This window comes from Megalobrama amblycephala, linkage group LG9 (assembly GCF_018812025.1).
Source record: "Megalobrama amblycephala isolate DHTTF-2021 linkage group LG9, ASM1881202v1, whole genome shotgun sequence".
NCBI lineage: Eukaryota > Metazoa > Chordata > Actinopteri > Cypriniformes > Xenocyprididae > Megalobrama > Megalobrama amblycephala.
Genome location: NC_063052.1, coordinates 29,511,965 through 29,528,454, shown reverse-complemented (window position 1 = coordinate 29,528,454; position 16,490 = coordinate 29,511,965). Strand labels below are relative to the sequence as shown.

The 16,490-nt window shown below is 40.4% G+C and overlaps 1 protein-coding gene and 3 long non-coding RNA genes across 4 annotated transcripts in view; 3 read left to right on the top strand and 1 right to left on the bottom strand.

Moving 5' to 3' along the window:
* Nucleotides 1–16,490, bottom strand: part of LOC125275549 (short transient receptor potential channel 7) — a 91,199-nt gene that overhangs the window by 14,926 nt on the left and 59,783 nt on the right. The window lies entirely within an intron of this gene.
* On the top strand, nucleotides 2,813–5,770 carry LOC125275550. The gene is made up of 4 exons (XR_007186466.1): nucleotides 2,813–2,965; nucleotides 3,560–3,642; nucleotides 3,781–3,901; nucleotides 4,967–5,770. It is a non-coding gene; the product is annotated as an uncharacterized LOC125275550 (long non-coding RNA).
* Nucleotides 6,684–9,151, top strand: LOC125275551. The gene is made up of 3 exons (XR_007186467.1): nucleotides 6,684–7,023; nucleotides 7,162–7,282; nucleotides 8,348–9,151. It is a non-coding gene; the product is annotated as an uncharacterized LOC125275551 (long non-coding RNA).
* Nucleotides 10,888–12,262, top strand: LOC125275554. The gene is made up of 2 exons (XR_007186469.1): nucleotides 10,888–10,947; nucleotides 11,456–12,262. It is a non-coding gene; the product is annotated as an uncharacterized LOC125275554 (long non-coding RNA).

Genomic DNA, 16,490 nt, shown 5'->3' with positions numbered 1-16,490 from the left:
GACCACATTTGGCTAATGTACGGCACAGTCAGCACTGGCTAACCAGGATGTAAGCCTAAACTGGCCCCCATATAATGCAGCAAATGTGGCCCAGTTAGCTTAAAACATATCTGGGCCAGTTTTGGCAAAGATGACGGAGTGTAATCACTGGCGATTCTGAATGTGAACCTAAAGTGGCCCACAAATGGCATAACAAATATGGCCCAGATACATTATTTCAACTTTGGACCACATTTGGTTAATGTACGGCACAGTCAGCACTGGCTAACCAGAGTGTAAGCCTAAACTGGCCCACATATAATGCAGCAAATGTGGCCCAGTTATTCTTAAAACATATCTGGGCCAGTTTTGGCAAAGATTACGGAGTGTAATCACTGACGATTCTGAATGTGAACCTAAAGTGGCCCACAAATGGCATAACAAATATGGCCCAGATACATTATTTCAACTTTGGACCACATTTGGCTAATGTACGGCACAGTCAGCACTGGCTAACCAGGATGTAAGCCTAAACTGGCCCACATATAATGCAGCAAATGTGGCCCAGTTATCTTAAAACATATCTGGGCCAGTTTTGGCTCAATTGTGGGACAGTAATAACTGGCAAATCTGAATGTGAACCTTAAGTGGCCCACAAATGGCAAAATAAATATGGCCCAGATACATTATTTCAACTTTGGACCACATTTGGCTAATGTACGGCACAGTCAGCACTGGCTAACCAGGATGTAAGCCTAAACTGGCCCACATATAATGCAGCAAATGTGGCCCAGTTATCTTTAATCTTATCTGGGCCAGTTTTGGCAAAATTGTGGGACAGTAGTCACTGGCAATTCTGAATGTGAACCTAAAGTGGCCCACAGATGGCATAACAAATATGGCCCAGATACATTATTTCAACTTTGGACCACATTTGGCTAATGTACGGCACAGTCAGCACTGGCTAGCAGGGTGTAAGCCTAAACTGGCCCACATATAATGCAGAAAATGTGGCCCAGTTATCTTTAAACTTATCTGGGCCAGTTTTGGCAAAGATGACGGAGTGTAATCACTGGCGATTCTGAATGTGAACCTAAAGTGGCCCACAAATGGCATAACAAATATGGCCCAGATACATTACTTCAACTTTGGACCACATTTGGTTAATGTACGGCACAGTCAGCACTGGCTAGCAGTGTGTAAGCCTAAACTGGCCCACATATAATGCAGAAAATGTGGCCCAGTTATTCTTAAAACATATCTGGGCCAGTTTTGGCAAAGATGACGGAGTGTAATCACTGGCGATTCTGAATGTGAACTCCAACTGTACTCCATTACTCCAACTTTGGACCATATTTGGCATATGTATGGCACAGTCAGCACTGGCCAACCAGGGTGTAAGCTCAAAATGGAACAGTAAGCATGTTAATAGTTCATAACAATTAGGTCCAATGTTGGTAAATATTTGGTACAGTTGACACAGCAAATATGCTCTAAATATCATAAAAAACTAGGCTACTTCTGGCTTTGTATGGAGCACCTTTTAAAACTGGTTAATTTAAATGTATAGCTAAAAATGGAGCTGAAAATATATCATTAATACTTTTCAGGGATATTTGATGTAGGATGCAACACTTAATTGTACAGGCTAATCTGGAGAAGGCAGATATTTCAGGTTTTTTTTAACATAACTTTATTGGTGTGTTTGTGTGTACAGGTATATGTGGTTTGTGAGGACACAAATATCTATAATGACATTTGCATTACAACCAAATGGCTTAAAAACATACAAAACTTTTTTCTTTTTTTAATTCAAAACATGCAGAAAGTTGTGTGTGGTGGGTAGGTTTAGGGCTAGGGGAGGGGGGATGTACAATAAATGGGGAAGGGGGGTAATAATAAATGATGTTTTTGGAAAATGTAAATTGTAGAAAGTTTTCTGTGATGGGTAGGTTTAATGTTGAGGGATAGGTTATGCAGTTTGTACAGTATAAAAACCATTATGTCTCTGCATGGTCCCCATAAAACATGAAAACACAGCATGTATGTGTGTCTGTACTGTAGAGCAGAAACACAGATGTGCACTATTACAGCTCTTACAGTCAGTTATGCTGTACATGTACTGTAAGTAAAGTGTCTGATTGAGAAATGTGTACAACATAGTTAAAATTAGTGAACTATGGTCTTGGAACATATATTTAGTAGAGTGACATTTTGAGCTGCTGTATGTTAAAATCTTTGCCATGGTTTCAAGCAGAACATATTCCACTGTCCATGTTTTGTTGAACTTGTGACAATATCCCAAGGACAAGTTAGTCATAATGCTACCCTAAACCTAACCCAACCCATTATCCTTAAAGTAAATGATAACCGGCACAAAACCCTAGTTGTATGCATAAACTTGACATAAACTGTAAACTTGTCACTCAAATATGATTGGTTGAATGAAATGCAGGATTAACAATGTAAGCAGGCAGTGTCATTTTATAAACTGCTTCAAGTGACCCCGATATTGTAATAAGTACATAAATGAATGAATGAATAAACTAATAAATAAAACATTACAAAACAAACATTAATAAAAATATTTATTTTATCTTACATTTTAACTGAATATTGACATTTACATTTATAAATGACTTTTTTATTAATAAAAATAGCCTGTCATATTATTAATTGATAAATTAAATTATGAATGGGTAAATCAGCACAGCATAAAACTGCAATGAGAACATTGTTTTTTGATTTGATTTGATATTAGGCTAATAACTTTTCAAACATTTTGTATTTTTATTTTATTATTATCATCATGTTATAGGCTTCAGCTAACTTTATTAGACATCATTATTTAATAGAATTCAAACTGGTTCGAATTCCTATTTCCGGCCCTTTAAATTTAAAAGTAGGCGCGCGGAAAAGGCGCCTAAACAGCAGAGAGGATCGGCTGGAGAATTGACGGTTGAAAACTGCACAAAGTAAAGTCAAGGTAAGACTTCATAAAAAAATAATGGATTTAAACAATGTTTTTATGTTGTTGGCGATTGCTTCGTTATATTTGATTGGAGTATTTATGTGATATTAAAGTTAGCTAATGATTACTTAAATCGTTAGCAAGCAAACACATAGGTAAGGCTATTTGAATTTAAGTTACTTAGTCATTTCAACTTTTGCTATCTCTGGATTTTCAGGATTTTATTTAAAAAAAAATATGAATGTTTATGTAGAAGATTTGTAGTTTGTGTAGGCTACAATGATTAAGTGACCGGACATAGTAATTTGCTATGTTCGCGCTGTTTACATTTTTCTTATGATACGGCCAGTAGATCAAGACTGATTAGTTCATTGTTTTTAACTATTTTATGTAATATCTCGTGAATAACGTTGATTAGTTCACCTCCGAGTCTTTTGAACCGAGTCTCTTTCGTTCATTCACGTCACGTGACGGCATACATTCAGTTAACGTTAGTTTGGTTTTACTTAAGTAACATGATATACAGTTAAGTCCCATGTAGCCCAGTTAAACTGTAAATCCAGTGGTCAATAATACTGAAGTGATACATTGTCTATCTCCTCAATGTAGATCGTCCTGCTGTAAAAACCAGCATTGACCAGCATGAATTCCCTTTCACTCACTGTTTCCCAACCTGCAGTCGGTTCAGCACGGTACTGTAGACAAGTGTTTTTACTTATGCTTTATTATGGCACAACAGTAAAATAAAATTATGACTATAATTCAATTGGACATTCATCTATGTATTCATTGTACTTTATACTGCACTAACTAGTTTTATTACTTGTCAGAAACATCAGGCTCACAGCAACAGATTAAGAAGAATCCTGCATCAAAAGATGACTTCAACTTGCATGTGAGACAGAGTGAGAAGAGAAAAAGAGGAATGAAGATGGACTGTCTAAGAAACCTGTAAGTCAGTTACACTGTCTATTTTGCTATATGTGTGTATTAATTTGTATTATACTACGAGGATGTTGAATGCTTGAATTAGAGCTACGATAACCGCAATACCGCAGTAATGAGATGCCTACCGCGATGTTGAGGCCATCAACGCCATCACCGCACCGTTTCTATGGTAACCAAGAGCTCCTGAACTCATCAGATTCATGCGGCTGCGGCTTGTTTGTAGTATCGGCCAAAAGAATTTCTTGAACATCTGCGAAAATGTTAAAGTATGTAAAATAGTGGCTGAACTTAAACATATGCTTTTATTAAAACTGGTGCTCTGCTGTGCCAAGGGACATTTCGAAACATTTCACCAGTTACTTTCGTTTACTGCATAGACCTTTATGTCCTATAAATGTGTCATATTCGTATTTGTGTGACAGTCCACGCAGCTTTCAGTGGGCAGGGCTATTGGCATTATTAATAAAGAAACATGAATGAATGAGAAAGTAAAGAGCAGGACGTGGTTGATATTAAAAATAAAATTAAATACTGGCGGGATGTTTCTATGCGCATACTCTGAGTGTAAGACGGACAAGCATTGAAGCCTCTGTTTGCGCGTCTAATTGGTCAAATACACCGTGTGAGCCAGAAAGTGAGCTAATGTATATCACACAAAAAGCAAAGTGCAAACTATTCTCAAGAGACAAATTTCAGCATAACATGCTGATAACGGTAGGCTATCCTAACTGTCTTAATTTATTCCTTTATTTATTTTGTGGACCATAAATATAGTAAAACAAATGAGAAGAATAGTATTTCGTGTTAAACAGGTTGGTTTTTAAAATGCATCTAAGGGTGCTTTCACACTTGGTTCGATTGCCTGGACCGAACGCGAGTTCAATTGCTCTCCCCTCTCTCTGCGCCCACTGGACTGTGTTCACATTATATTATTTGGGTCCGAACCGCGGTTCGTTTTCGTCATCAAACCAGCAGCTGTTGACTACGTTGCTTAATAACGATGGCACAGGAGAAGTCGGCAAAATGCATAACGTTGCTCTCCTCACTATTTTTGTTTTTGAACCGTAGGTTTTGTTCATAACGGAACTTGCATCTATCTCCCACGAATGTAGAATGCTGAAGGCGAGCAGAAATGAGAAAAGTTATGCTACAGCTCTCTGTTTGCAGCACGTCAGTCACGCTCGTCGGGAAAGTGAGTGAAACACACACACAAACACACATTTTTATCAAATAATACGGCATTAATAGCGATTCACTTCCACAACTTGGAGCGTTTGCATTTATATCAGAAGCGAACTGTACCTGAGTTCACTTGAACCGCACCCCAGACCACCCTTTTTAAGCGGACTCGGGTACGGTTCGTGGGTGTCCGCAGTTACACACAGCACACAGTTACTCCTCGTGTTTGCTGGATAATGATATAATGATATTATATTTAATCTTTCAAAATCACTGTGCAATAATGAGTGTGTTAAGTGAATAAATGTAAACTCTATGAATGAAATGAGCGCAAATCAAATAGCTGTATTGCTGTTGCCTCTTCATGTGCCACAAATCAGCTTGGAAAGAATAAATCAACTGAAATACTTAGTGCTTTTTCCAGTTTAACGCATTAAAATATTTAACACAGTTAATGCAGCATACGTTTTTTTTGTTTTGTTTGTTTCATCCTTTGGCTAGCATTACAATATATGATTACGCTCTTATTTCTGCGAATGCTTTTAAACCATTTAAGCGCACCAAAAGAGAAAAAGAGAACGCACTGTCTGTGAATGTCCTGTCACACACACGACGCACAGAAAGACATGCACCAGTATAGTGAGCATGGACGGCCCACCAGTATCGAGTTCTCTGTCATGCTTGAAGAAACAATAACACACACGATAATGTCAAAAATGTCAGTTTTGTTAAATATCACCAATGGAGCAGCCTTAAATGAGTTAAAGTCCCCGTGAACCGGAAGTGCAAACGTCTTTTCTCCAGTGTTGTGACATATTTCCAAGCGAAACAGAATATTGAATAGAGGGCAGAGTTTTAATTTAACGCTCCTCCTCTCCGTCTCTCGCTCATAGCAGACTGAGGGTTGGGGGGGAGTGGTTTTATTTTATCAGAGAAGGAACACCATTTCAGACCAGAAGTAACATTTCAGATTTTGATTAAAGATTACCACGACAAACAATTTTTTTCGGTGTATTAACTTGCACGGATTAATTGTTCACCACAAGACTAGTAATATGCACTAACAAAGTAAGTAAGGTCAATTTTGATTTTATGACATCTTGAAATGAAGTCTTAATTGAAAAGTAAATGAGTTGTGAGAAAGTGGACATCAGTAGCTGTATTAAGACCCGGGTATACTTCACTTTCCGCAGCCAGACGCATCTCACGTGCAGTCTTGTCTGCGCATCTTTCAAAATATACTCAACTACAGATGTGCGTGGATGACCGAGTTCAACACATGCAGTACAATTTAATTCACGAATCGTGCCATCAACGGGACTTCGCTGGGTAGGATCAGAGAATAAAAATAGTGCATCCACCATCTACCACACAGTCTTGAAATTTGGCCTGCACACGGACGATGTATGCAGACGTCCGTGAGCCCTCCAGATGACGAACATTACGTCATGCAGACAGTGCACGAACGCGGCTTTAGTTTCAGTGAGACTGTCCTTATTTCATAAAAACATGCCATTAAAAAGTATTTAAAATATACTCTTTATGTTGTTTCTTTATGTTAGCTATGTTCGCGCTGTTTACATTTTTCTTATGATACGGCCAGTAGATCAAGACTGATTAGTTCATTGTTTTTAACTATTTTATGTAATATCTCGTGAATAACGTTGATTAGTTCACCTCCGAGTCTTTTGAACCGAGTCTCTTTCGTTCATTCACGTCACGTGACGGCATACATTCAGTTAACGTTAGTTTGGTTTTACTTAAGTAACATGATATACAGTTAAGTCCCATGTAGCCCAGTTAAACTGTAAATCCAGTGGTCAATAATACTGAAGTGATACATTGTCTATCTCCTCAATGTAGATCGTCCTGCTGTAAAAACCAGCATTGACCAGCATGAATTCCCTTTCACTCACTGTTTCCCAACCTGCAGTCGGTTCAGCACGGTACTGTAGACAAGTGTTTTTACTTATGCTTTATTATGGCACAACAGTAAAATAAAATTATGACTATAATTCAATTGGACATTCATCTATGTATTCATTGTACTTTATACTGCACTAACTAGTTTTATTACTTGTCAGAAACATCAGGCTCACAGCAACAGATTAAGAAGAATCCTGCATCAAAAGATGACTTCAACTTGCATGTGAGACAGAGTGAGAAGAGAAAAAGAGGAATGAAGATGGACTGTCTAAGAAACCTGTAAGTCAGTTACACTGTCTATTTTGCTATATGTGTGTATTAATTTGTATTATACTACGAGGATGTTGAATGCTTGAATTAGAGCTACGATAACCGCAATACCGCAGTAATGAGATGCCTACCGCGATGTTGAGGCCATCAACGCCATCACCGCACCGTTTCTATGGTAACCAAGAGCTCCTGAACTCATCAGATTCATGCGGCTGCGGCTTGTTTGTAGTATCGGCCAAAAGAATTTCTTGAACATCTGCGAAAATGTTAAAGTATGTAAAATAGTGGCTGAACTTAAACATATGCTTTTATTAAAACTGGTGCTCTGCTGTGCCAAGGGACATTTCGAAACATTTCACCAGTTACTTTCGTTTACTGCATAGACCTTTATGTCCTATAAATGTGTCATATTCGTATTTGTGTGACAGTCCACGCAGCTTTCAGTGGGCAGGGCTATTGGCATTATTAATAAAGAAACATGAATGAATGAGAAAGTAAAGAGCAGGACGTGGTTGATATTAAAAATAAAATTAAATACTGGCGGGATGTTTCTATGCGCATACTCTGAGTGTAAGACGGACAAGCATTGAAGCCTCTGTTTGCGCGTCTAATTGGTCAAATACACCGTGTGAGCCAGAAAGTGAGCTAATGTATATCACACAAAAAGCAAAGTGCAAACTATTCTCAAGAGACAAATTTCAGCATAACATGCTGATAACGGTAGGCTATCCTAACTGTCTTAATTTATTCCTTTATTTATTTTGTGGACCATAAATATAGTAAAACAAATGAGAAGAATAGTATTTCGTGTTAAACAGGTTGGTTTTTAAAATGCATCTAAGGGTGCTTTCACACTTGGTTCGATTGCCTGGACCGAACGCGAGTTCAATTGCTCTCCCCTCTCTCTGCGCCCACTGGACTGTGTTCACATTATATTATTTGGGTCCGAACCGCGGTTCGTTTTCGTCATCAAACCAGCAGCTGTTGACTACGTTGCTTAATAACGATGGCACAGGAGAAGTCGGCAAAATGCATAACGTTGCTCTCCTCACTATTTTTGTTTTTGAACCGTAGGTTTTGTTCATAACGGAACTTGCATCTATCTCCCACGAATGTAGAATGCTGAAGGCGAGCAGAAATGAGAAAAGTTATGCTACAGCTCTCTGTTTGCAGCACGTCAGTCACGCTCGTCGGGAAAGTGAGTGAAACACACACACAAACACACATTTTTATCAAATAATACGGCATTAATAGCGATTCACTTCCACAACTTGGAGCGTTTGCATTTATATCAGAAGCGAACTGTACCTGAGTTCACTTGAACCGCACCCCAGACCACCCTTTTTAAGCGGACTCGGGTACGGTTCGTGGGTGTCCGCAGTTACACACAGCACACAGTTACTCCTCGTGTTTGCTGGATAATGATATAATGATATTATATTTAATCTTTCAAAATCACTGTGCAATAATGAGTGTGTTAAGTGAATAAATGTAAACTCTATGAATGAAATGAGCGCAAATCAAATAGCTGTATTGCTGTTGCCTCTTCATGTGCCACAAATCAGCTTGGAAAGAATAAATCAACTGAAATACTTAGTGCTTTTTCCAGTTTAACGCATTAAAATATTTAACACAGTTAATGCAGCATACGTTTTTTTTGTTTTGTTTGTTTCATCCTTTGGCTAGCATTACAATATATGATTACGCTCTTATTTCTGCGAATGCTTTTAAACCATTTAAGCGCACCAAAAGAGAAAAAGAGAACGCACTGTCTGTGAATGTCCTGTCACACACACGACGCACAGAAAGACATGCACCAGTATAGTGAGCATGGACGGCCCACCAGTATCGAGTTCTCTGTCATGCTTGAAGAAACAATAACACACACGATAATGTCAAAAATGTCAGTTTTGTTAAATATCACCAATGGAGCAGCCTTAAATGAGTTAAAGTCCCCGTGAACCGGAAGTGCAAACGTCTTTTCTCCAGTGTTGTGACATATTTCCAAGCGAAACAGAATATTGAATAGAGGGCAGAGTTTTAATTTAACGCTCCTCCTCTCCGTCTCTCGCTCATAGCAGACTGAGGGTTGGGGGGGAGTGGTTTTATTTTATCAGAGAAGGAACACCATTTCAGACCAGAAGTAACATTTCAGATTTTGATTAAAGATTACCACGACAAACAATTTTTTTCGGTGTATTAACTTGCACGGATTAATTGTTCACCACAAGACTAGTAATATGCACTAACAAAGTAAGTAAGGTCAATTTTGATTTTATGACATCTTGAAATGAAGTCTTAATTGAAAAGTAAATGAGTTGTGAGAAAGTGGACATCAGTAGCTGTATTAAGACCCGGGTATACTTCACTTTCCGCAGCCAGACGCATCTCACGTGCAGTCTTGTCTGCGCATCTTTCAAAATATACTCAACTACAGATGTGCGTGGATGACCGAGTTCAACACATGCAGTACAATTTAATTCACGAATCGTGCCATCAACGGGACTTCGCTGGGTAGGATCAGAGAATAAAAATAGTGCATCCACCATCTACCACACAGTCTTGAAATTTGGCCTGCACACGGACGATGTATGCAGACGTCCGTGAGCCCTCCAGATGACGAACATTACGTCATGCAGACAGTGCACGAACGCGGCTTTAGTTTCAGTGAGACTGTCCTTATTTCATAAAAACATGCCATTAAAAAGTATTTAAAATATACTCTTTATGTTGTTTCTTTATGTTGTTTTTATTTTAGAGATTAACTGTGACATTATTAAGACCTGGGTGTTATATTAGACAGCAACTTGTCCTTTGAAAATCATATTTCATATGTTACAAAAACAGCCTTCTTCCACCTCAGAAACATTGCTAAAATACGGAATATGTTATCTATTTCTGATGCAGAAAAGTTAGTTCATGCTTTCATGACATCTCGACTAGATTACTGTAATGCATTATTAGCTGGTTGTCCTGCTTCATCAATAAACAAGCTACAATTAGTACAAAATGCAGCTGCTAGAGTTCTTACCAGGTCAAGAAAATATGATCATATAACACCAATCTTATCATCTCTACACTGGTTACCTATTAAGTTCCGTATCGATTATAAAGTATTGCTAATGACCTATAAGGCTCTAAATGGTTTAGCTCCTGTGTACTTAACCGATCTTCTATCGCCCTACAATCCTTCACGCTCTCTAAGGTCACAAAACTCTGGACTTCTGGTTGTACCTAGGATAGCTAAGTCCACTAAAGGAGGGAGAGCGTTTTCACATTTGGCTCCGAAACTCTGGAATAGCCTTCCTGATAATGTTAGGAGCTCAGACTCGCTCACCCAGTTTAAATCTAGATTAAAGACGCATCTCTTTAGCCAAGCATTCACATAATGCATCTCATACCAGATCAACTGCACATGACTATCTTTGCTTAAAGTTATGAACAGCAGCTACGCTAATTATTCTCCTTTTGCTTTTCTGTTTTACCTCGGGACACCCGCCCTGAGGTGACTAGAGAGGACTTCAGCTTCAGTTTGGATCCAGCCTCTTAAGAAGACCTCAGACAACCATCACCTGTGAAGAGACGGCGCCAGCTCCTGCGAGGACTTCAGAAGACGCAATCATCTGGATCAACATTCACATTGCACAATCTCTATATCCTAATTTATTGTTAATGTAATTCATCTTCCAGGAGCTCTTTGCTTCTACCTTCAGTTAAACTGCTAACAGTGATTGTAATTAATTACCTAAAGTATATTATTTGCTAACTACATTCTTTAAATTGTAATGTTGACATCCATTTTCTGTAAAGCTGCTTTGAAATGATATGTATCGTGAAAAGCGCTATACAAATAAATTTGAATTGAATTGAATTGAATTACATAATAATATGTATTATTAAAAACTTGACTATAACATTACATTTAGATCTATTGCATTATATTTAGATAGTGGCATGAAAGGTTGCAACTTTGAATGAGCATTGTAGCTGATCACAGTCATGTTGAGTGTATGTAAGCAGTGATCTCATCATTGAAACTCGAATTCTGCTCACTAACAAATACGTTCATCGTAACTAACAGTGCAAACACAATGTAAATAAGAGGTTTGTTGATTATAATGGGAGTTGTGGTGTGAGTTCAAAACTCAGTCAACATTTTGTCTGTCTCTTCCTTATCCCAAGGTTTCCATAGTCAGCTGGATCCCCTCCAAATCCAGATCAGATGGTGGACCTGCATCTTGGCATGACCACGACGGAAGCCTAAATGTCAACGAAGACCATGTCAACTAGACAAGCCAGACAGATCCCCTGTGAGAACTTCGTTGACAGCCATCGGCAAAGATCCTCAGCAAAGACCACAAGAACCAGACAAGTCCTCTGCACAGACCCCTATGGCTAGCTTCAACTCTATGCCGGCGTGTTGTATCTTGATCTTCAAACTGATGGAACCATATGAAATATTCTAGATTATACCAATCCACAATCTGACTTGTGTTGCTGCCTGAATCACATCACACCATATTCGTTCATTGGCCAGAGAAGAACTGGTCCCTGACTGAGCCTGGTTTCTCCCAAGGTTTTTTTTTTCTTCTCCATTTTTGTAACCTGATGGATTTTGGGTTCCTTACCCCTGTTGCCTTTGGCTTGCTAAGTTTGGGACACTTAATATTCAGCATTAATATTGATTTGATTGCACTGACACTATCATATGAGAACTGAACTGAGCTGGACGATGACATCACTGTTTTTTGCAGAGCTGCTTTATAACAAATTGAACTGATTTCATAATTGATTAACTTTATACAGCTATTGAACAGAACTGAATTAAAACATACTGACTTCAGCTGAACAATGACACTATTTCTTTTAGAGCTGCTTTACAGCAGAATTGAACTGGAATAATTGAATCATTCTCCTGTTTATACCTGTAAAGCTGCTTTGAAACAGTCTATAAAGTGTTAAATTAAAGGTGACTTGACTTTTGAAATAGCCTGATCTGGTAAACAGTAATGCGTTGTCAAAATGTCACCATTCTAGGCAGCATGTGGGCCACATGAGGATTTTTATTTTAATCCACTAGGGTTAAAATAAAAATATACTGTGGCCCACATTAGGGTCAGTTCTGGTTTATTATTTGGTTTGTTATTGGCTTACGTGTGGCATGATTGTGGCTTTATTGTGGCCCAGATCTTTCAAACAGGAGTGGACCGCTCATCATGCCATCATTCAACGCAGTATGTGGGCCAGAGCGAGGTGTTGGATCTGGGCCAGAATTAAAATGAACTGTTGCCCAGATTAGGGCCAGTTATGCTTTATTTGTATTGCTTATGGCTGACATGCGGCATTGGTATGGCTTGCTTGTGGCCCAAATCTGGCCAACAGGAGTGGTCCGCCTAAGTGCCATCATTCCATGTGGTATGTGGGCCAGAGCAAAGGGGTTGGATCTGTTGCACACTTGACACTTTCATGTGGCCCACATTTGGCAGGAATAATGGCACTTGGGCGGTCCGCTCCTGTTTGCCAGATTAGGGCCACAAGCAAGCCACAGTTATGCCGCATGTCAGCCATGAACAAAACAAATGAAGCAGAACTGGCGCACATCTGGGCAACAGTTCATTTTAATTCTGGCCCAGATCCAATACCTCGCTCTGGCCCACATACCGCATGGAATGATGGCACTTGGGCGGTCCACTCCTGTTGGCCAGATTTGGGCCACAAGCAATCCATACCAATGCCGCTTGTCAGCCATAAACAAATCGAATAAAGCAGAATTGGCCCACATCTGGGTAACAGCAAGGTGATGGATCTGGGCCAGAATTCAAATGAACTGTTGCCCAGATGTGGGCCAGTTCTGCTTCATTCGTTTTGTTTATGGCTAACATGCAGCATTACTGTGGCTTGCTTGTGGCCCTAATCTGGAAAACGGGAGCGGACCGCCCAAGTGCCATCATTCCTGCCAAAAGTCAGCCAAATGAAAAGTGTCAAACTTGCGCCAGATCTGGGCCACAAGCAAGCCATACCAATGCCGCATGTCAGCCATAACCAAAACGAATATAGCAGAACTGGCTCACATCTGGGCAACAGCAAGGTTGTTGGATCTGGGCCAGAATCAAAATGAACTGTTGCCCAGATGTGGGCCAGTTCTGCTTCATTCGTTTTGTTTAAGGCTGACATGCGGCATTACTGTGGCTTGCTTGTGGCCCTAATCTGGAAAACGGGAGCGGACCGCCCAAGTGCCATCATTCCTGCCAAAAGTCAGCCAAATGAAAAGTGTCAAACTTGCGCCAGATCTGGGCCACAAGCAAGCCATACCAATGCCGCATGTCAGCCATAACCAAAACGAATATAGCAGAACTGGCTCACATCTGGGCAACAGCAAGGTTGTTGGATCTGGGCCAGAATCAAAATGAACTGTTGCCCAGATGTGGGCCAGTTCTGCTTCATTCGTTTTGTTTATGGCTGACATGCGGCATTATTGTGGCTTGCTTGTGGTCCAAATCTGGAAAACAGGAGCGGACCGCCCAAGTGCCATCATTCCTGCCAAAAGTCAGCCAAAAGAAAAGTGTCAAACTTGCGCCAGATCTGGGCCACAAGCAAGCCATACCAATGCCGCATGTCAGCCATAACCAAAACGAATATAGCAGAACTGGCCCACATCTGGGCAACAGCAAGGTTGTTGGATCTGGGCCAGAATCAAAATTAACTGTTGCCCAGATGTGGGCCAGTTCTGCTTCATTCGTTTTGTTCATGGCTGACATGCGGCATTATTGTGGCTTGCTTGTGGTCCAAATCTGGAAAACAGGAGCGGACCGCCCAAGTGCCATCATTCCTGCCAAAAGTGGGCCAAAGGAAAGTGTCAAATTTGCGCCAGATCTGGGCCACAAGCAAGCCATACCAATGCCGCATGTCAGCCATAACCAAAACGAATATAGCAGAACTGGCCCACATCTGGGCAACAGCAAGGTTGTTGGATCTGGGCCAGAATCAAAATGAACTGTTGCCCAGATGTGGGCCAGTTCTGCTTCATTCGTTTTGTTTATGGCTGACATGCGGCATTATTGTGGCTTGCTTGTGGTCCAAATCTGGAAAACAGGAGCGGACCGCCCAAGTGCCATCATTCCTGCCAAAAGTCAGCCAAAAGAAAAGTGTCAAACTTGCGCCAGATCTGGGCCACAAGCAAGCCATACCAATGCCGCATGTCAGCCATAACCAAAACGAATATAGCAGAACTGGCCCACATCTGGGCAACAGCAAGGTTGTTGGATCTGGGCCAGAATCAAAATGAACTGTTGCCCAGATGTGGGCCAGTTCTGCTTCATTCGTTTTGTTCATGGCTGACATGCGGCATTATTGTGGCTTGCTTGTGGTCCAAATCTGGAAAACAGGAGCGGACCGCCCAAGTGCCATCATTCCTGCCAAAAGTGGGCCAAAGGAAAGTGTCAAATTTGCGCCAGATCTGGGCCATATCAATTTTGCTATCTGGGCGCTGTCTCGCGTGTCCATCTATATTGCACCAAATTCGACACTGCACTCCCTTGTGAAGTCGATTGGATGAACGGTTCTCGAAATAATATAAATGCAAACGGACATACAGACACAGATTCCTGCCTTTATTAGAGAGAAAAATATGTTCAGCCCCTCTCTCCGAAGCTTCGAATAGTCGATGTTCATCAAAAATGGTATTCGGACAAGCCCTAAACTTTTTCCTCTTACAAGGCTATTCCTGATTTCATTATTATTCTGGGGGCCGGATGGAAATCTCTGGCGGGCCGGATTTGGCCCGCGGGCCGCCAGTTGACGTTGCATGATCTATGATTTCATGTTGTTTATGCCAAATTCTGACTCTACCATCTGAATGTCGCAGAAGAAGTCCTGGCTCATCAGACCAGGCAACGTTTTTCCAATCTTCTATCATCCAACTTTGGTGAGTCGGTGTGAATTGTAGCGTCAGTTTGCTGTTCTCAGCTGACAGGAGTGGAACCGTTGTGTCTTCTGCAGCTGTAGCTCATCTGCTTCAAGGTTTGACATGTTGTGTGTTCAGAGATGCTCTTCTGCAGACCTCGTTATTTGAGTTTCTGTTGCTTTTCTATCAGCTGAACCAGTCTGGTCATTCTCCTCTGACCTCTGCCATCAACAAGGTATTTCCACCCACAGAACTTACACTCACTGGATATTTTCTCTTTTTCTGACAATTCTCTAAACACTAGAGATGGAAATCCCAGTAGATCAGCAGTTTCTGAAATACTCAGACTAGCCCATCTGGCAGCAACAACCATGCCACGTTCAAAGTCACTTAAATCACCTTTCTTCCCCATTCTGATGCTCAGTTTGTACTTCAGCAGATTATCTTGCCCATCTTGTCCAGGATTTCATGAGTAGCAAGTAAACACAACAGTGTTCCTTTTGCTGCTGCAAAACTGACACAAACAGATGTTTTACTTTGTCTTGCTGTCCAAAGAGGTGGACTTAGAGGTTTTTGTGAAAAATCACTCATGTATTTGCAGCAAAAGACAGTCCAATTTGTTAAATACCAATTAATTGACATTTTTGAAAATAAGTCATTTCAATAACTGACTAATAACCTTTTTATTGCCATTAAAGTGTCAGTAAAGTGGTTACTGAACCTAAATATATGAGCCTGGTAAAAAATACTGATTTAAAAGAAAACATGTCAGATGGACTTAGAGGTTTTTGCAACGGAACTCTTCATATATAAATATGTGTGTGTGTTTGTGTGTAGCTCTACGCATTTATGCGTTTTCATAAAATCGGCAAAATCCTTGGCTGGCAGACAGCCTCAGGCATGACATTTTTCAAGAGTTTCTTAAACATTTTCATATGTTCCCTGGTGAAAACCCACCCACCCCCCACACACACAAGCTTAAAAAGACTCAATAAGAGAAATCCTGGGCTCAAATTAACTCTCCTCACACACCATGCATGTTTTCTGATCGATGTGCTTTTGCCAGCAGGAGAGTTGTGCCTTTTCTCTCCTGGTTTGAGGACATTTTCACTCATTCTGTCCATTCCTGACTGCCTGTTTCCTCTCGTTCTTTATCTCTGGAGTGTTAAAGTGCAAACCCTGCAGTGTTGCTTTACAAAGACTCGCTCCAGCATCACGTCTCTCTCTCTCTCTCTCTCTCTCCTGGCTGAATTCATTGAACAGTGAGGCTACTTGAGCATGTTTGAGGATTCAGATTGTCATTCTCATTCTTTC